The sequence below is a fragment of the Aegilops tauschii genome, chromosome 2 (genome assembly GCF_002575655.3).
Source record: "Aegilops tauschii subsp. strangulata cultivar AL8/78 chromosome 2, Aet v6.0, whole genome shotgun sequence".
NCBI classification, from domain to species: Eukaryota; Viridiplantae; Streptophyta; class Magnoliopsida; order Poales; family Poaceae; genus Aegilops; species Aegilops tauschii.
In genome coordinates, this window is record NC_053036.3 from 600,789,163 (window position 1) to 600,810,859 (window position 21,697).

Below are 21,697 nucleotides of genomic sequence, written 5' to 3' on the forward strand. Positions count from 1 at the left end.
TCCGTTTGGACTCCGTTTGATATTCTTTTTCTGCGAAACACTGAAATAGGCAAAAAAGCAGCAATTCTGGGCTGGGCCTCCGGTTAATAGGTTAGTCCCCAAAATAATATAAAAGTGTATAATAAAGCCCGTTAAACATCCAAAACAGAATATAATATAGCATGAAACAATCAAAAATTATAGATACGTTGGAGACGTATCAAGCATCCCCAAGCTTAATTCCTGCTCGTCCTCGAGTAGGTAAATGATAAAAACAGAATTTTTGATGCGGAATGCTACTTGGCATAATTTTCAATGTAATTCTCTTATTTGTGGTATGAATATTCAGATCCGAAAGATTCAAGACAAAAGTTTAATATTGACATAAAAATAATAATACTTCAAGCATACTAACTAAGCAATCATGTCTTCTCAAAATAACATGGCCAAAGAAAGTTGTCCCTACAAAATCATATAGTCTGGCTATGCTCTATCTTCACCACACAAAGTATTTAAATCATGCACAACCCCGATGACGAGCCAAGCAATTGTTTCATACTTTTGGTGTTCTCAAATTTTTTCAATCTTCACGCAATACATGAGCGTGAGCCATGGACATAGCACTATATGTGGAATAGAATGGTGGTTGTGGAGAAGACAAAAAGAGGGAGAAGATAGTCTCACATCAACTAGGCGTATCAACGGGCTATGAAGATGCCCATTAATAGATATCAATGTGAGTGAGTAGGGATTGCCATGCAACGGATGCATTAGAGCTATAAGTTTATGAAAGCTCAACAAAAGAAACTAAGTGGGTGTGCATCCAACTCGCTTGCTCACGAAGACCTAGGGCATTTTGAGGAAGCCTATCATTGGAATATACAAACCAAGTTCTATAATGAAAAATTCCCACTAGTATATGAAAGTGATACTCTATCATGAAGATCATGGTGCTACTTTGAAGCACAAGTGCGGTAACAGGATAGTAACATTGTACCTTCTCTCTTTTTCTCTCATTTTTTGGGCATTTTCTCTTTTTTTATGGCCTCCTTTTTTTAGTCAGGAGTCTCATCCCGACTTATGGGGGAATCATAGTCTCCATCATCCTTTCCTCACTTGGGACAATGCTCTAAAAATGATGATCATCACACTTTTATTTACTTACAACTCAACAATTACAACTCAATACTTAGAACAAAATATGACTCTATGTGAATGCCTCCGGCGGTGTACCGGGATATGCAATGAATCAAGAGTGACATGTATGAAAGAATTATGAACGGTGGCTTTGCCACAAATACGATGTCAACTACATGATCATGCGAAGCAATATGACAATGATGGAGCGTGTCATAGTAAATGAAACGCTGGTAAGTTGCATGGCAATATATCTCGAAATGGCTATGGAAATGCCATGATAGGTAGGTATGGTGGCTGTTTTGAGGAAGATATATGGTGGGTGTATGATACCGGCAAAAAGTGCGCGGTATGAGATAGGCTAGCAATGGTGGAAGGAAGCAAAATGTGTATAATCCATGGACTCAACATTAGTCATAAAGAACTCATATATTTATTGCTAAAATCTACAAGTTATCAACGCAAAGTATTACGCGCATGCTCCTAGGGGGATAGATTGGTAGGAAAATACCATCGCTCGTCCCCGACCTCCACTCGTAAGGAAGACAATCAATAAATAAATCGTTCTCCGACTTCATCACATAACGGTTCACCATACGTGCATGCTACGGGAATCACAAACTTTAACACAAGTATTCCTCAAATCCACAACTACTCAACTAGCATGACTCTAATATCACCATCTTTATATCTCAAAACAATTATCAAGTATCAAACTTCTCATAGTATTCAACACACTCATAAGATAATTTTCACTAATCTTGAATGCCTATTACTTTAGGACTAATTTCTCAATTTAAGCAAATTACCATGCTGTTTTATAGGACTCTCAAAATAATAGAAGTGAAGCATGAGAGAACAATAGTTTCTATAAAACAAATCCACCAATGTGCTCTAAAAGATATAAGTGAAGCACTAGAGCAAAAACTATATAGCTCAAAAGATATAAGTGAAACACATAGAGTATTCTAACAAATTCCGAATCAAGTGTGTCTCTCTCAAAAGGTGTGTACAGCAATGATGATTGTGGCAAACTAACAAATAAAGACTCAAATAATACAAGACGCTCCAAGCAAAACACATATCATGTGGTGAATAAAAATATAGCTCCAAGTAAAGTTACCGATGGAAGTAGACGGAAGAGGGGATGCCTTCCGGGGCATCCCCAAGCTTTGGCTTTTTGGTGTCCTTAGATTATCTTGGGGTGCCATGGGCATCCCCAAGTTTAGGCTCTTGCCACTCCTTGTTCCATAATCCATCAAATCTTTTACCCAAAACTTGAAACTTCACAACACAAAACTTAACAGAAAATCTTGTGAGCTCCGTTAGCGAAAGAAAACAAAACACTACTTCAAGGTACTGTAATGAACTCATTCTTTATTTATTTTGGTTTTAAACCTACTGTATTCCAACTTATCTATGGTTTATAAACTATTTTATTAGCCATAGATTCATCAAAATAAGCAAACAACACACGAAAAACAGAATCTGTCAAAAACAGAACAGTCTGTAGTAATCTGTAACTAACGCAAACTTATGGAACTCAAAAAATTCAGAAAAAATATAAAGACCTAGAAAATTTGTTTATTGATCAGCAGCAATTGGAATCAATATTTTATCACGTTCTGGTGATTTTTAACAATTGTTTTCGTGAACAGAAAATTTCTGGAATTTTCAGCAAGATCAAATAACTATCATCCAAGAAGATCCTATAGGTTTAACTTGGCACAAACACTAATTAAAACCTAAAAACAAACCTAACCAGAGGCTAGATCAAAGATTTATCCCTAAACAGAAGCAAAAAGCAAAAAAAACTAAAAATAAAATTGGGTTGCCTCCCAACAAGCGCTATCGTTTAACGCTCCTAGCTAGGCATAAAAGCAAGGATAGATCTAGGTATTGCTATCTTTGGTAGGCAATCCATAAGTGGCTCTCATAATAGATTCATAAGGTAATTTTATTTTCTTTCTAGGGAAGTGTTCCATGCCTTTCCTTAACGGAAATTGGAATCTAATATTCCCTTCCTTCATATCAATAATTGCACCAATCGTTCTAAGGAAAGGTCTACCAAGAATAATAGGACATGAATGATTGCAATCTATATCAAGAACAATAAAATCTACGGGCACATAGTTCCTATTTGCAACAATAAGAACATCATTAATTCTTCCCATAGGTTTTTTAATAGTGGAATCTGCAAGGTGTAAGTTTAAAGAACAATCATCAAAATCACGGAAACCTAGCAAATCACATAAAGTTTTTGGGGTCGTGGAAACACTAGCACCCAAATCACACAAAGCATAGCATTCATGATCTTTAATTTTAATTTTAATAGTAGGTTCCCACTCATCATAAAGTTTTCTAGGAATAGAAACTTCCAACTCAAGTTTTTTTTTTCATAAGATTGCATCAAAGCATCAACGATATGTTTAGTAAAAACTTTATTTTGGCTATAAGCATGAGGAGAATTTAGCACGGATTGCAACAAGTAAATACAATCTATCAAAAAGGAATTATCATAATTAAATTCCTTGAAATCCAAAATAGTGGGTTCATTAATATCTAGAGTTTTGATCTCTTCAATCCCACTTTTATCAATTTTAGCATCAAGATCTAAAAAACTCCGAATTTTTGGAACGCCTTCTAGGTAAAGGTGGATCATATTCAGTCCCATCATTATCAAGATTCATATTGCAAAACAAAGATTTAATAAGGGACACATCAATAACTTTTAGATCTTCATCTTGATTTTCAAAATTTTCCGGTTTAGCGGCCATCTTATTAACTAAGGTGGCCTGCTTATCAGAGACTTCAGCTACTAATTTTGCGAGATGAGAAATCTGAGGTTTCAAACCATAAAATTCTTTAGACATATCATCGAGCTCTTTATTCATATAACCCATGAAGTTTTTTTTTGTTCCTTAAGCTTGTTCCTAAAGAAATTATTATGCTCAAATTGTAAAGTCATAAAACTCCTGACGTTGCTTTCGATCTCTTCTAACCTTTTAAGGTGAAGATCACCAAATCTAGGTAAAGCCATCGTGACAAGCAAACAATCCAACACACGAGCAAACAAGAAGCAAGCAAAAAAAAAGGCGAACGAAAAAGAGAGGGCGAATAAAACGGCAAGGGTGAAGTGGGGGAGAGGAAAACGAGAGGCAAATGGCAAATAATGTAATGCGAGGGAGATGAGTTTGTGATGGGTACTTGGTATGTCTTGACTTGACTTGACTTGGCGTAGATCTCCCCAGCAACGGCGCCAGAAATCCTTCTTGCTACCTCTTGAGCACTGCGTTGGTTTTCCCTTGAAGAGGAAAGGGTGATGCAGTAAAGTAGCGTAAGTATTTCCCTCAGTTTTTGAGAACCAAGGTATCAATCCAGTAGGAGACCACGCACGAGTCCCTCGCACCTACACAAACAAACAAGAACCTCGCAACCAACGCGATAAAGGGGTTGTCAATCCCTCAGCGGTCACTTACGAGAATGAGATCTGATAGATAAGATAAGATAATATTTTTGGTATTTTTATGATAAAGATGCAAAGTAAAATAAAAGGCAATAAAAATAGCTAAGTGTTGAAGATTAATATGATGGAAAATAGACCCGGGGGCCATAGGTTTTACTAGTGGCTTCTCTCAAGAGCATAAGTATTACGGTGGGTGAACAAATTACTGTTGAGCAATTGATAGAATTCAGCATAGTTATGAGAATATCTAGGTATGATCATGTATATAGGCATCATGTCCGAGACAAGTAGACCGACTCCTGCCTGCATCTACTACTATTACTCCACACATCGACCGCTATCCAGCATGCATCTAGAGTATTAAGTTCAAAAGAACAGAGTAACGCTTTAAGTAAGATGACATGATGTAGAGGGATAAACTCATGCAATATGATATAAACCCCATCTTGTTATCCTCGATGGCAACAATACAATACGTGCCTTGCTGCCCCTACTGTCACTGGGAAAGGACACCGCAAGATTGAACCCAAAACTAAGCACTTCTCCTATTGCAAGAAAGATCAATCTAGTAGGCCAAACCAAACTGATCATTCGAAGAGACTTGCAAAGATAACCAATCATACATAAAAAATCAGAGAAGATTCAAATATTGTTCATAGATATTCTTGATCATAAACCCACAATTCATCGGTCTCAACAAACACACCGCAAAAAAATATTACATCGAATAGATCTCCACGAGAATCGTGGAGAACTTCGTATTGAGATCCAAAGAGAGAGAAGAAGTCATCTAGCTAATAACTATGGACCTGAAGGTCTGAGGTAAACTACTCACACATCATCGGAGAGGCTATGATGTTGATGTAGAAGCCCTCCGTGATCAATGCCCCTCCGGCGGAGCGCAAGAAGAGGCTCCAAGATGGGATCTCACGGGTACAGAAGGTTGCGGCGGTGGAATTAAGTTTTGGCTCCGTATCTGGTAGTTTGGGGGTACGTAGATATATATAGGAGGAAGAAGTATGTCGGTGGAGCAACGTGGGTCCCACGAGGGTGGAGGGCGCGCCTCCCTACCTCGTGCCCTCCTGGTAGCTTTCTTGACGTAGGGTCCAAGTCCTCTGGATCACGTTCGTTTCAAAAATCACGTTTCCGAAGGTTTCATTCCGTTTGGACTCCGTTTGATATTCTTTTTCTGCGAAACACTGAAATAGGCAAAAAAACAGCAATTCTGGGCTGGGCCTCTGGTTAATAGGTTAGTTCCAAAATAATTTAAAAGTGTATAATAAAGCCCGTTAAACATCCAAAACAGAATATAATATAGCATGAAGCAATCATAAATTATAGATACGTTGAGACGTATCACAAACTTCCCCATGTTTGTCTCCGGTTTGCGGGAGAAATCGCGTCCGAACAGCTCCGCGGACCGATATAGGTCGGCGTTGGATGACTTCTGTGGTCCAGATGGCTGCGATAGGTTTAGGAGTCGGCGTTTGAGATGCCCTAACATGCATACTATATAAGCATTTCTCAATGCGAAATAACTCTACAAAGTAATAAATAAAAATATCTATGTTAGCACGCCCCTGTTGCTTCGTCTTTTATTGAAAAAACAAGAATTACAATACAAACACGCCCACGCACACACTGACACTACACCACACACACGCATTCACCCATCGTCAGCTGAAGGTATGGTTGAAGTTGCTGAAGCTTGAAAATTGACGAAATCACTACGGACGGTTGCTATTGTTGGGAACGTGGCCTCCCAAAGACCATCAGCTGATAGCTCAGAAAACGACTAGAGATTTTTATGGATTTGAAAAAGTTACCAAAATTTAAAAATGTTCACACGTTTTAAAAGACATTCATGAATTCATAAATTATTTTAAATTTTATGTTACTTTATTTTAAAAATATTGATGAATTTTAAAATGTTATTTATAAATATGAAAAATATTCAAGAATTTCGAATGCTTAGGCTAAAAATATACATCAATTTTAATTTTCATGAAATTCTAAAAAGTGTTCATAAATATTTTAATTTTTTTGTGAATTTGAAAAAATGTTTCTGCATTTAGAAAAGTGTTCATTACTCTTAAAAATGTTCATGATTTTCTTTAAAAGTCATGCATTTTTAGATTGTTCATGAAAATAATGGGAAAAGGAAAAAAAGATAAAGAATAACCAAACAGAACAAGAAAAAGGGATAAAATAAGAAGAAGAAAAACTAAAAACCAGCAGAGTGAACACGGAAAAGAATGAAAAAGTGGGAAAAACCTGCTGCCGAGGTTTGGGAACCCCTGTTTGGTTTTGGTTGTGTGGTGTGTGCCAACCTAGCTCTTGCTAGGGTTTGGCCTAGTTTTCTGGTTGGCGCTTGCAAGAAGATGGCGTCATGGACGGCGTGGAGTGATATCTTCCCGTCTTCTCCATGTTTCGGCGATGTTGACTGGCATCGGCCGAGACGGTGTGGAATTTTGGATACAGCCAAATCTTGGCCCCTCTTTTCTACGCTCCCTTAGGTGATTGTGAACTTGGTTGTCATTCGGCCGAGTGGATGACGACGGTTTGTATTTTGGTCTTCAAACTCCTTCCCCGTCCGAGGATGCGTGACCAGGTTCGGCCTCGTTGGCGTGCTAATGAGGTAAGGGTCTCTCCGGTTCTGGTTTGGTCGGCTCTAGGATGGATCTCCAGCACCCTTCATCGCTTTTTTCTTGGTGACGACGCTTTGATCCGCGGTTCTTTGTGGTCAGCTTCTTCAGACCCGATTGGACTTCCTCACTAATGCGTCAAGAACGTTACGCTAGCTCTGAGGGACTCCCAAGATGCTAGGAGGTACACAATTTTAGTATATATTGCCTTGGCCTTCTAGTGAAAATAATAATTAAAAAATAATGTTGTTGCAAGTGTTATTTTATTTTTTTCGGAATAAAAACTTTTCTGATTCATTGTTTTACGTGCTTAGTTGGACAATTCTAATCCCAATCTTCCACTGGGCGCATGTGGATAGGGTGTCGACACCGGGCGCGCGGGGCGGTAGAGGAAACATCAAACGCGTGAAAGCCGAGAGGAAGCATCGTTCGGGTCCTACACGGCTACACGGGAGTCGCCCTCTCAGGTTCCCATCAGCGCATCGCCTTTCCGATTCTTCTTCAAAGTAATAAAGCCGAGGCGATAGTGTTGGTTGGGGAAGACCGGAAGGTAGCTAGCTAGTCGGTCGTCGCATTGTGTTCTAGCTGTACTATGTACTACTCCATATACTGATATCGACACCACATCACACGGGCTAGGCTGCTCCGAAAACAAAACAACCAATCCAGCTAAGTTGTGCAACTGTTCACTCAGATGCACAATGAAGTACTCCCTCTAAAACCTTTTATAAGACGTTTTATGTCACTAACCTATAACGTTTTTTTAAACGTCTCGTAAAAGTGACATAAAACGTCTTATAAATACAAGTTTATAGAGGAAGTAATTGTGATATTATTATTAAGCTTGACCTTTGGACTTTAATAACACCTTTCGAAGAACCTCTCCGTCAATCTAGTCGGGGCAGATTGATGTCCAGGTTGCCCTAGGGCGCGTTTGGTTACCTACACAGGTTTTTGCCACTTTGCATATTTGTCCCAGTTGGGCCTGACTGAGCATATGCACGCAAAAAACCAACATCTGCATGTTGATTAGTTACATGCATCCCCTCTACCTGCATGTGCTAAAACGGAAAGCCTGTTGTTTGGTTGCGGACTTGTTCGAGGGTAAACACAAGTTCGGTTATTTGGTTACATCCAGGACAGTTGTGTGGTAACCTCCTCCTCAATGTGGTGAGGTTATCAAAGGCACACATGAACTACTAACGACTGAACTCGTAGCAACCGAACAATCTTAGGCACAAAAACAGATCTTAACCACGCAGAACAAGTTTTAAACCAACATAGTACGATAAGTTCTAAACGAAACCAAGTCTTAAAGCAAGAACCAACAAGGAACGGGCAGCAGGAGGCAACAGGAGCTCAGGCGGTCGCGGTGAAGGCGTTGCTGTGCTCTTTGCACTTGGTGACCACCTCCATGCCCTCGTCGTCGAAGACGATCACCTTCATCATGTCGGGGGTCAGCAGCTTGAATATCAGCATGTACCCGATCATGATCTGGTGAACGGCGACGAAGGTGGCCCAACCCTGATCAAGGGTGACCCTGCCGTTGATCACCGTCACCGTCACCCTCCATGCGCAGTCGATGTTCATCTTCAGCTTGAATTCTGTAGGGATGGCGGGGAAGTACTTTGTGAAGTCCAGCGGCAATGGCAGACTCTCCAGCTTTGGAACAAGGATAACCTTGCATAAATGGTTTGGTCCTGACTCCCGATGGTAGCGGCCATAGTTCCTTCACTTGGGGCTTGGCTGCTCCTGCACTTGCACTTCGACCAATGGAGGCACCACCTCCTTGCCCTTCTCCAATGGTGGGACCACCTCCTTGCCCTTGTCCATCTGCATTATGAACAACATGCAGTTCAATGGTCAGCATTCATTCATATCAGCCTAAGGCTCCTATATTAAGTTATTAACCCACCCCACTAACCCAGCACCGCACTCAAACCCCCTCTGTTTCACCACCTCCCCCTCGCCATGAACTCCAACCCCAACCCTTTCCCCTGGGGCATTGGATGGAGGCCTTTCTTCCTTGAGTGCTCGCTCGATGACCGCAAGAAGTCCGAGCACACCATGGAAGTGTGCTCGAAGTTCAGCAACATCGATGACATGCACCAGGAGGCCGATGCTGTGATGAAGAAGGCAACGCCGGACGAGTTGAAGACGCTCATTTCGGACCCAGCCAGGGGCGATGTCAGTGGACATCCTGCGTTGGGCCATGGATCTGGCAGACCCCAACGACGCTAGACAGCTGGCAAGATGGGCCAAGTATAGTCAGTACAAGGCGCCTCATGACTAGCGTGACATGGCGTACTGGAGTAGCATGTTCGGGTCGCCGGAGGCCGACAACGACGAGGTGCAGATGCTGTCCAGGGCGCCGGCGGTAGGGCAAGACCCATCGTTCTTGACGAAGACGGTGAGGAAGAAAAGAAGATGGCTACCCCCCCCCCCCCCCGCCGCTCAACGCGACTTCAGGGTCGCCGCGGCTAGACAAGAAAGTTTTACCCCAATCCCCACCCCCAATGTAATCGAAAAATAACCTATGAACCATAATAGCCGTCGACGCAGAATCGATTGATGGCAATCCTCCACCCCCGATGTGTTCAGTCCCCTCCATAACTCTTCAATCACGTGCTCTAATCTAATCTAACCCGAGTTGAAAGCAGTGAATAAACAGAGAGGACAAGGTCTTACCGCCATGGCCGATGCACTCCAATGGAGGTATGCAGTCGCTCCGGTGGTTGCTGCCGCCGTCTTGGATCGATTCGCACTGGAGCTCAGGTGGTCACTGCCGTCCGCCGCCAGTGTGAGTGGGGAAGAGGGGAGAGAGCGGTGAGGAAGGAAGGTGAGGGTAATTTATGACGACGCATCTGGAAACAACGCGATGATCTCGGGGCCGCACCCACACGTGCAATCGCCCACGCCCATGTGCCTAGCGTTGCACCGCGCGGGCCTGGCTCATAAAAACGGCCGCTTTGAGCGTTCCTCTTGATGCATGCCCAGGGGTGCTTTAATCTTCGTACTATGCAGGGCCAACAGTGAACGCGGGTAACCAAACGGGCCATTTTCTTCCCTCACAGGCCTGGCTGCCTACCAAACGCGCCCCTAGTAACGTAGCAGTCAGGTATGGGCACGGCCATGGCATTTCTGTTTCTACAAAAAAGAATGACCAAGCTAGTAGCATGGCTGTGAACCATAATTCAAAAACCGTGCCCAGGCTCATCTGTTCCTGGTGAACAGTAAATTTAAAATAAATAGTAAAAAAATTAAACAAATCTGAATTTTTACACATGAAAGTTCAGAGAATTGTCTAGATGCATGCCAAATTTTAAAGTGTTTGGACATTTGAGATGGTCGTGGCAAAAAAATCTGGTCTGCACACTGCACTGTTTTAATGTTTTTTCTTTGACAAGTCAACTTTGTTACTTTTGCCACGAGCTCTTCGAATGCCCAACCACCTTGAAATTTGGCACACACACCTAGAAGATTCTCTCAACTTTGATGTGTAAGAATTTCAGAATATTTTTTTCTTTTTGCTATTTTCTGATTTTACTGTTCATTGACAGGTGCAACGGAGTCTGGGTGCAAAAATGCTGCACCTGGCTGTCAAGTACTACTATAGTACTAGCAAATTGAACGTCCATTGCAATGGATCCAAAATGAAAAAAAACTCTTTACATTCTGAAATATAAGATGTCTTAACAATTTTCTAAATCGCATGTATATGGACACATTTAGTGTGTTTGTTCACTCATTTTAGTTTTATGTAGTCTATATTAAAATATCTAAAATACCTTATAATTAAGAACAGATGTGATATATATATATATATATATATATATATATATATATATATATATATATATATATATATACTTCTTTAGAAAATATATTTGGTTGTATCCAAAATCTATTTCTCTTATTTATTTATATTAGATGAAGTGGGGGATGGATGGAGCTGGTTTGGAGAGACTAAGGGGTTTTGTGCATATGTGAAAGTGGCAGGGGGTCTTTTGGCAAAATACCATAACATACCTTGTATGTGGTGTATGTCGATCGGATGATTAGAAACATCAAATCACGGACACATCATAGTCATCAACTAGGGGGTGGCCATTTTGGCTTTGCGTTGCATATGCTCTTGAATGCACAGTAAATTCAAAAAAATAATAAATGAAATTTAGAAATTATGACTTTTTTTGTGCAGATGTTCTTGTTAGTTTAAAAAGCGTGCTTAACAAAATTACATGCAAAACGGGATAGCAGTTCTCCGTTGATGAAAACAAAATAAGTGGAACATTTGGCATTCGGCTTTCTTTTTTGCACAGGTCATAATACTTAAGCTTTCTTCCTAAAAAAGAAACACTAACGCCCACATGTGTGGGCGTTTGCATCTCGCCCACACGCATGAATCGCCGTTCATATAATTTCGCACCAATCCTGACACGGTGAGGCAGTTTTTGTGTGGCACGTAAGACAAAAGGCCGGTGTGTGGAGTATTTGCCAGTTCGCCCACACGCTGTTTCTCCCTCGACGAGACCGGTTGCGAGTCCGGGCGGGCGGTGGAACTGCCGTCGCGCCCGCACGCCGCGCACGGCTTCTGTTCCCCGTCTTCCACGGCTGCCCATTTTCCCACTCTTCCACACCCAAGTTGTCATTTGTCATGTTTTTTGCAGGGTGCATGGCAACTACCCTATTTGTGACTGTAAGTAGATGACAACTCTCTCTTTTTACCCGAACATGTTATTGTTGCCACATCTATTTTGTAGCGCTACATGGCAACTGTCTAGTGTTAGTAGGTGGCAACTCCTAAAGATACCACCGGCGCGCACATGCCCGTCTCCTCTCCCACACACCAAAAGCTATCAGTTGTCATGTGTTTTTGCAGGGTACATGGCAACTGCTCTAGTGTGCTTGTAAGTAGATGGCAACTCTCTTTTTATCCGAACATGTTTTTTTGCCATGTCTTTTTGTAGTGCTACATGGCAACTGTGTAGTGTTAGTAGGTGGCAACTCCTAAAGTTTTCAAATCATGACAACTGTACTAGACCAGACCATACATGGCAACAGCTGCAGTTGTCCAAAAATGACATCTAGCACTTGACCTGAGATGGCAACTACAGTTGAGCAACCATGGCAACTGTAATTGTCAGACATGGCAACTGTAGTTCAGCAACATGGCAACTGTAGTTCAGCAACATGGCAACTGTAGTTCAGCAACATAGCAACTGAGTTAAACGAACATGGAAGAGGGTCCGGACCATGGCAATCGCGGGGGACCCGTGGTGACTGCCACGCGGGGCGTGTGGCTCGCAGGCGGGGAGGGGCGACGGCCGAGACGGGTCGTGTGGGCCGCGTGGTCGCTCGCCCGGACGCGCGGGCGATCGCGCCGCACGCCAAACGTGCTGGCTGTGGCGGGGTGCGCCCGGACGTGCTCGTGCGGGCGGGCCTGTGTCGATGCCACACGGGGCGTGCGGCACATACCCTCTAGATGCCACACGTGTGGCAGCTATCGTCGTCCAAAAAACGAAAACATTAACAAATCTATTTATTCTTTTTCAATTTGTTTTGACATTTGCAAAAACATTGTTGGTGCGCAAATGCATATGCTCCCAAGAGTTGGATTCATTTCCGCCAACTAGTCTTTTGTATTGCAGTCAAGATATTTGTCTACTCTCGCCGGAAGGTGCGAGCGACAGGATTGAAATTTACCGTGTGTCAACAAATGCAGCTCAGTATATATGTGGCGCTCGTCTCTTCCGTGTGGTCGACAAGACCAGCTCAGTGTGTGTGGCGCTAAGTATGCAGGTCAATGTCTCCGGCCGGCTGGTCAATGTTCTCCGAGGCCTCCAAAGTCTTCACTTCGCTTTGGAGAACGACATGTATGGTATTCTCTGCGTCGCCCTGACAGCACGAGTGCGATTGCATGCAAGTGGTGTGTACGAATGCAATATGAGCCGTTGCAATTTAATTGCCCATTTTTATCCGCAATATATATGAAGAAAGGTCGTGCACTTTATGTCTGTCTTTGGAAAAGATGGCCGCCGCCGAAGTACAACTAGCCAGCAACTGTCCCAGATTCGAACGTTTTGCTGGCCTCTCTTTAGTTATCTCTTTTGAACTCACCAGCTCCACGCAGCATCTTTTGCGATCTTTGGGTCAGCACACATGGGTAGTGGATTTTGCTCGGCAGCCAAGGGCATCTTCTTGCGGAAATGCACGACTTCGGGGATGCTTGCATATGGTATAGCCACAGACCAATGGGATTCTTGCATATGACCTACTTTGTGTTTTATATTTGAATTGTAGTATTTACATTTGAATTGTTGTTGCACTGTAACATTTACCTTTGAATTATTTAATGTCAAGTGCAGACTTGAGCTGCAGAAGAAAAAAAGAGTAGAAGGGACGAACAAGTAGGGGGGGATTGCGAGACACCGTTGGATATCCTCGCAGTCCGCATACACATTCGAACGTGTCTGCCGACAGGTAGAGGGTATCCCCTTGAGAGTATACTTGATCCGAAGGCTAGATTCACAAAGGGCGCTCCCCGAGTGGAGCCCCTGCACTCCCGTCGCCCCCTGAGGCGACAGAGCGCTGCCACCCCTCTCCCTCGTCTTGGTCCCTCCCTCTCCCATCGCCACCGTCGGACGAAAGCCCAGGTGGAGCCGGCGGTGGTAGACTTCTCTTCCCCGCACGTTTGGAGACGGAGTCGGGGCTCTCTCCCTCCTGGCGGCGGTGCTCCCAGGGTGGCAGCAGCTCGGCGGAGGTCTGGTGGTGGAGTTGTGGTGGCGCGCTCGGTTTGCTGTGGGGCGGCGCCGGTTGCGCACCTTGACACATATATAGGCTCCATGGGGCCCATCTATGATCATGACGAGCGGGCCTGCCCTGTGCGACACATTCTGCAGATGGCAGTGGTGTAGCTCATGGAGGAGTGCAGCGACGACGGCGGCCTGCTTGTCACTGCTTGGCGGCGGATATTACGGGCCCGATCTGGGCCTGGTCGTACCCGCTTGGGACTGGTGTGCCTCCGCGAGAGGGGGGATTTACGGGCCTGTTGTGCCCGACCGAACCTAACTGCAAGTGGTGTGCCCTGCAGCCGCAGCCGGTCAACTACCGCCTTTGGTGGTGGCGGCAGTTCCCTCCCGCGAGGCTGCGGTACTGCTCACCCTGATTCAAGCTACTCCTTGCCTCCGTCTTGCAGACCTCGTGATGGTAGCTTCGGTGAGATAACGATGGCGGCTGCGTGACCGTAGTGGCGCATGTTGTTGAGTGGCGAGTCTGGTGATATCGAGGCATCATCCTCGCGGGGCTCCCTATGCAATGGATCGACTAGGGGTTGTGGATATGGTTCTTTCGGGAGAAATCCTTGTCGGCTCACCCAACACCGACAGGGTGCCGCCTTCGGGTGGCATCATTCCTTCCTGTAGGGCATTGTGGCTACCCTTCATCTACTTCCCTCTTTGTGCCGGGGAAAACCCTAGGACCAGTGTGCTGGTTCGGATAGCAATGTTTGCCTTCCTTCTTGAAGGTGCTGCTTGGTACTCGATGTTTCAGTGCTAGGAGCGTGGTGGTACTTCTTTGGAGGGCGCAACAGTTGCGGGTCACCGTCGCTTAGTCAATCTGCCTCTGTCTCCATTTTCTTTCTTTTGGGTGTGTGTTTGCTGCTGCCCCAGCATTTCTTTCATTTCGAGACTCTTGTTGGTTGTATCGGGTGGTTGCTATAATAATATAGCGGGGCAAAAGGCTGTTTCGAGAGGTTATCCCCTTAAGGGAATGGGTTTCTTTCCTTCTCTGATGTGGTTTATCCAACTACGCCATTCGTCCTGATTTATTAGGCCTCCTTATATTTTGGGTAAACTTTGGCCATCTATTTGAGTAAAAAAATGTATAAAGTATGTTGTTGGATTTATATTTGAAAGAGAGTTTTCCATGGTATAATTTTGTGATCTATAACTTATATCTTTTTAGTTAAATTTGTGGTTAAAATTTAGCTGAAAATAAGAGGGGTCTAATAAACCTAGACGTAGGGGGTATGCTAATATCTCTAAAGGCGAGTCCACCGTGGGTCTTCCATCACATGAGGGTTAACCACTCAAAATGAAAAAGAACATAAAACGGAGCCATATATACAAAAATTCGAAGGGGAGCGTGGGTGCGGGGGCACACACCTGCAGATGCTTTGCCAACCGTTGATCTGCTCCGTGATTCGAACATATGTTCCGGCGGAAATTGGTTGTAAAATGGATGCAAATACTTTAACATCTCAATACGAGGCATTATACATGTTTATTTTGTACAAATATTTCAGTGAACCATTGTTGTTCATCTTTCTACCCGTGTGTATCCTGCATCCTCCGTTCTGTTCGACTAGTCCACTTCACTGTTCACCTTCGTCTTCCTTGGGACCAGTTCTATTTCACTCTCAGGTTCCAGCACACTTTCATCATCTTCTTTCTCTATTTCATTTCCTTTTGTGGAATTAATTTCGTTTGAACTCATTAGTTCTAGGTTGAACATGATTTTTTTGGGCATGCTTAAAATGATCCCAATTTTTGCAAATATGTGGGCATGTTCATGGTAGGCATCCATGCAAGCTTTGAGCGAATTCCGACACTATATGCAAGTTGTGTCACGTTCGGCCATTTATTGGGTTTTTTCACCGAGAAAACTTCAGAAAATGCAAAACTTGTCAAAAAGCCAAACAACTTGGCATGATGCCTTGAATTAGTGATACAGAGCCATGAAAAAATTGGGGACATTTAAAGGATGCCGAGAAACAACGTGCTCTCAGACGAAGCCTTCTAGCCTACACAGATTACTCTCCGTTGAGCATGGTCTAGTTTTGGACATTCTTGAAATGACGGCAACTTCTTCAAAAAGGTGGGCAAGCCCAAGGTAGGTATCCATGCTTGGTTTGAACGACTTTTGACATCGTATGCAAGTTACCACACGTCCGGCCATTTATCGGCCTTTTATAACCGAGAAAACTCCAGAAAATGCAAAACTTGTCGAAAACCGAAACAACTTGGCACAGTGTTTTGAATTGGTCATACAAGCCATGAAAACAAATTGTGGTCACTTAAGGCATGTCAAGAAACAAGGTGCTCCCAAACAGACCCTTCTGGCTTACCCGAACAGTCTCGGTTGAACATGGTATTATTTTTGGAAATCTTAGGACTGGTCCAAACTTTTGCAAGCAGGTGGACTTGCCCGTGGTAGTCATACATGTCAGGTTTGAATGATTTCCTACACCATATACAAGTTGTGAGACGCCGACCATTTATCATCATTTTTTTACCGAGAAAACTACAGAAAATACAAAATTTGTCGTAAACCAAAGCAACTTGTCATGGTACCTTAAATTCGTCATACAAGCCTCTAGAAAAAAATTGAGGCCATTTCAAGAATTTCAAAAAATAATGTGCTCTCAGACGGAGCCTTCTGGCCTTGAACATGGTGTTTCTTTTCTACACAAATACAAAAAATATTCAGGGAAGTTAAAAAATGGTTTCAATTTTCTTTTCATATTTTCCTTTTTTAACTCCAAATTTGTTAGTGTTTTTTTTAAAGATGTTCAAAATTTTGTATCTTATTTTTTTTAAATGTTCGTGTTTTGACATCTAGTCAATTTTGAAAGGAACAAACATTTTTCTAAAATTGTTGTACATTCTTTTAAAATGCAAATATTTGTTTTTTATGAATAAAATTTAAAAATGCAAACATTTTTAAAAATTTGGACAAACTTTTTATAACGGCGATCATTTTTTAAAAGAAAAGAGAAAAAAGGAAAACAAAATAATGAAAAAGAAATAGAAAAATAATAAAATGAAAAATAAATATTTGGAAAAAGACCGGTTTGCTACAGTAAGTCAGTCGTTGAGGGATAGTTCTTGTAGTCTGCTCTTTTATAGTTAGACATTGAAACTTATCAGCTCATGTGCCTAGCGATGAGCGGTGAGCAGTGTGAGTTACATGGTTCGATCCATTGCAGTGTCATTTCTATTTTAATAAAAATTTCTCTGTTTTCGTGTGCGATAATAGGCTGACCTAGTTCACCATATATTAAGAAAATGTTCAGTGTGTATTTTAAATTACTTTTTTTAAAAATGTTCAGATTTTGAAATTTGTTCACATTTTAAAAAATGTTCACATTTAAGAAAAGAATATTAAAAATTTGTTTACAATTTCGAAACATTGTTCGCATTCTCAAGAAAATTTGTTCATATTTGTTTAATATTGAAAAACTAAAAACACGAAACTACCGCTTTAATTAGTACTTTAAGTTTAGCACTGCCTTCATGCCGTTCACACCCGCTAGCTTGGCTGGCTAGCGTCCCTAGCAATGCATGCGGGAGGTTGGAGTACGACTCCCATCGCATGGGCTTTTATATATTTTTCATGAATGCGGCGAATTGGGTCGGGCCGTTCGCTCGTCACCTTTAGCAAAAACTGGACTATATTACATACACATATTAATCCGTATACGTCGGATGACCCCTCATACATATACATATGTAATACGTATAATTTGTCAAAAATCTATATTGCCTTTTATACGTCTTGTCAGGGGATCATCACTACTGGTCTATACTTGTGGTTTGGATTTGGTTTCATCCTTTTTTGTAGATAGAAAACTCATTCCCATGTTAGCTTGGATTTGGATCTTGGTCTTGGTTCTTCGGTCAAAGTCAATAATATAATCGTTTCATTTGGCGGATCTTTTTTTTTCTTTTTTTTTCGAAAAGGGGGTTCTCCCCGGCCTCTGCATCAAGAGTGATGCATACGGCCATATTATTAACAAAATAAAAGGTCTCACAAGGTTCCAAAATCTCCAACTGAAAAAATAATCAGAGGACAGCTCACACAGAGCTAAAGAGGCTAGACACACAGACTAGCCAAGATAATATGCCACAACCGGCTGGCTAAAGATAGATAGGTAAACTAATTGCCTATCCTATTACATGACCGCCATCCAAACCGGTTGAAGATATCCCGAGCTACCATCTCCCAGCGGATAGATCCAGTAACCAAATGCTCCCTGGCCTCCGTCGGAGTGAGTAGCGACCATGAACGGATCACAGCCGTGGCTCGGAAAATAACCTGCAAAAAGTGAATACATGATGTTCTGTTAAAAACCAAATCATTTCTGCAAGTCCAGATAGTCCACAATAGAGCACAAACTCCAACACGAATATGTCTCGCTAATTCAGGCTCAATCCCAGTTAGCCATGTCCCAAATAACGTGGTGACGGAATTCGGTGGAATAATATTAAAAGCAATGTGAACCGTCCGCCAAAGTACTCTGGCAAAAGGGCAATCAAAAAAGAGATGCTTAATCGTCTCATCCCGATCACAGAAGCTACACCTCGTAGGTCCTGTCCAATTACGCTTAATCAAGTTATCCTTGGTTAAAATAACCTGTTTATGGACAAACCACATAAACACTTTTATTTTCAAAGGAACTTTGACAGTCCAAACATGTTTGGAGGTAGGAATATAGCTCGAGTTAATTACATCAATATACATTGATTTAACCGTGAATACTCCAGACCTAGTCAGCTTCCAGCATAATTCATCGGGTTGTTGAGTAAGATGGACATCCATTAGTCTCCGAACAAGATGGAGCCAAGCTTCCCAACGATTGCCCACTAACGACCGTCTGAACTGAATATTAAGGGGGATGGATTGAAACACCGTAGCAACGACCACCTCCCGTCGTTGAACAATGCGATACAAAGACGGATATTGAATGGCCAGGGGTGTGTCGCCGAGCCAAGTATCCTCCCAGAAGTGTGTACTGACACCGTTGCCAATAACAACCTTTGTCCTATTAAGTAGAGATTGTTTGACTTTCATCAGGCCTTTCCAGAAAGGCGAGTCAGTCGGCCTGACTGTGACCTGGGACAAGGACTTTGTCTGAAGGTACTTGCTGCGAAGGATTTGGGCCCACATGGCCTCAGTCTCAGAGGAGAGCTTCCACAGCCACTTGCTAAGAAGGCATCTGTTCTTAACTTCGAGATTCTCAATACCAAGACCCCCTTGGTCTTTGATCTACAGATGTTATCCCATTTTGCAAGTCTGTATTTTCTTTTTAGCTCATCACCCTGCCAAAAGAAACGCGATCGATAAAAGTCCAGTCTTTTCCTAACACCAACTGGGACTTGAAAGAACGATAAGAGAAACATAGGCATACTCGTGAGCACCGAATTAATCAGAATTAATCGGCCTCCATATGACATGAGCTTGCCCTTCCAGCAACTCAGTTTCTTCTCGAAACGGTCTTCGATGCATTTCCATTCTCTATTGGTCAGCTTTCTATGGTGGATTGGAATACCTAGGTAAGAGAAAGGTAACTCCCCCAAATCGCACCCAAACAATTGCCTATAAGCCTCCTGTTCGTCTTTGGCTCTACCAAAGCAAAACAGCTTGCTCTTATGAAAGTTAATCTTTAATCCGGTCAATTGTTCGAAAAGGCATAACACCAGCTTCATATTTCTCGCCTTGGTCAGGTCATGCTCCATAAAAATGATTGTATCATCAGCGTACTGAAGGATGGATACACCTCCATCAACCAGATGAGGTACCAAACCACCCACTTGACCATTCTCCTTAGCCCTCCCTATCAAGATGGCTAACATATCGACCACAATGTTAAATAAGATAGGGGACATCGGATCTCCTTGTCTTAGGCCTTTATGTGTCTGGAAGTAATGACCAATATCGTCATTCACTTTAATTCCCACACTCCCTTTCTGCGTAAATGATTCAACCTGGCGTCGCCAGGCTTCATCAAAGCCTTTCATACGCAATGCCTGTTGGAGAAATGGCCATTTAACCTTATCATACGCTTTCTCGAAATCCACCTTAAAAATGACGCCATCTAGCTTCTTGGAATGGATTTCATGGAGCGTTTCATGAAGGACTACCACCCCTTCGAGGATGTTTCTGTCCGGCATGAAAGCAGTTTGGGAGTGCTGCACCACAGAATGCGCAATCTGTGTGAGCCTATTAGTCCCGACCTTGGTGAAAATTTTAAAACTAACATTGAGAAGGCAGATCGGCCTGAACTGCTCAATTCTCACAGCATCCGTCTTCTTAGGAAGCAATGTGATAGTTTCAAAATTCAAGTGAAATAATTGAAGCTGTCCAGAGAACAGATCATGAAACATAGGTAACAAGTCCCCCTTAATAATATGCCAACACTTCTTGTAGAACTCCACCGGAAATCCATCCGGTCCAGGAGCTTTATTATTTTTCAGCTGTGTTATGGCATCAAACACCTCCTTCTCCGAAAATGGGGCAACCAGAATATCATTTTCAGCAGCCGAAAGTTGAGGCACATCCTCAGTTCTGGACTCCTCAAGAGAGACACAATTATCCTCCGGAGGTCCAAATAACTGCCTGTAATACTCGGTTATATACGTCTTTAGGTTATCCTGTCCTAAAATAGTGCCCTCATCTTGTTCAAGTTGGAATATTCTCTTCTTTCTGTGCTTACCATTAGCAATCAGATGGAAGAATTGAGTATTCGCGTCCCCTTGGACCACTTTGCGAACCTTAGCTCGCAAAGCCCACTTCAACTCTTCTTCGCGGAGAAGTTCTTTCAACCTCTTCTCCGCTTCAGTTTTAACCTGGAGCTCAGCAGGCATCAAGATCGTGGATTCGGCCTTGACGTCCAGATTCTGTATAAGAGAGAGGAGTCTTTTCTTCTCAATCTTATATACCCCACTAAGATGCTTAGGCCAACCCCGCAAAAAGCTTCTCAAGCTCCTGATCTTATTTTGCCAACGCTCGACCGCAGTCCTACCGCCTACACCTTTCGCCCATTCCCTAGCGATCAGGTCTAGGAACCCTTCGCGTTCGAACCAGGCCATCTCGAAAGAAAAGGTGTTTTTGTTTCCCACGTGGTTCGGCTCCCCTGAGTCAACGAACAGTGGAGTGTGATCGGAGAAACCCCTAGAAAGAGCCTGAACCGTCACTAGCGGGAATTTCTGTTCCCACTCAACACTCGCTAGCACGCGATCAAGCTTTTCGTATGTCGGGTTGGGTAGTGAGTTGGCCCAGGTAAACTTTCTACCAGAAAGCTCTATCTCCCTCAGATCCAAGCTTTCAATAATAGTATTGAACATGAACGACCACCTGCCGTCAAAATTATCATTATTCTTCTCCTCTCTCCTCCTAATGATGTTGAAATCTCCCCCAACTAAGAGTGGCGGCTGTTCAGACCCACAAATCCGAACAAGATCCGCCAAAAAATCCGGTTTAAGCTCGGGCTGGGCGGCACCATAAACCGCCACCAGCGTCCAGTCGAAAGCGTCAACCTTAGACCTGACTCAAAACTTAACCGCAAAGTCACCCATGACTACGCTCCGGACTTCAAGCGAATCACATCGCACTCCCAGCAAGATACCACCCGATCTTCCACGCGGAGGAAGGCAATGCCAATCAAAGTCAACACCACCCACGAGAGAGG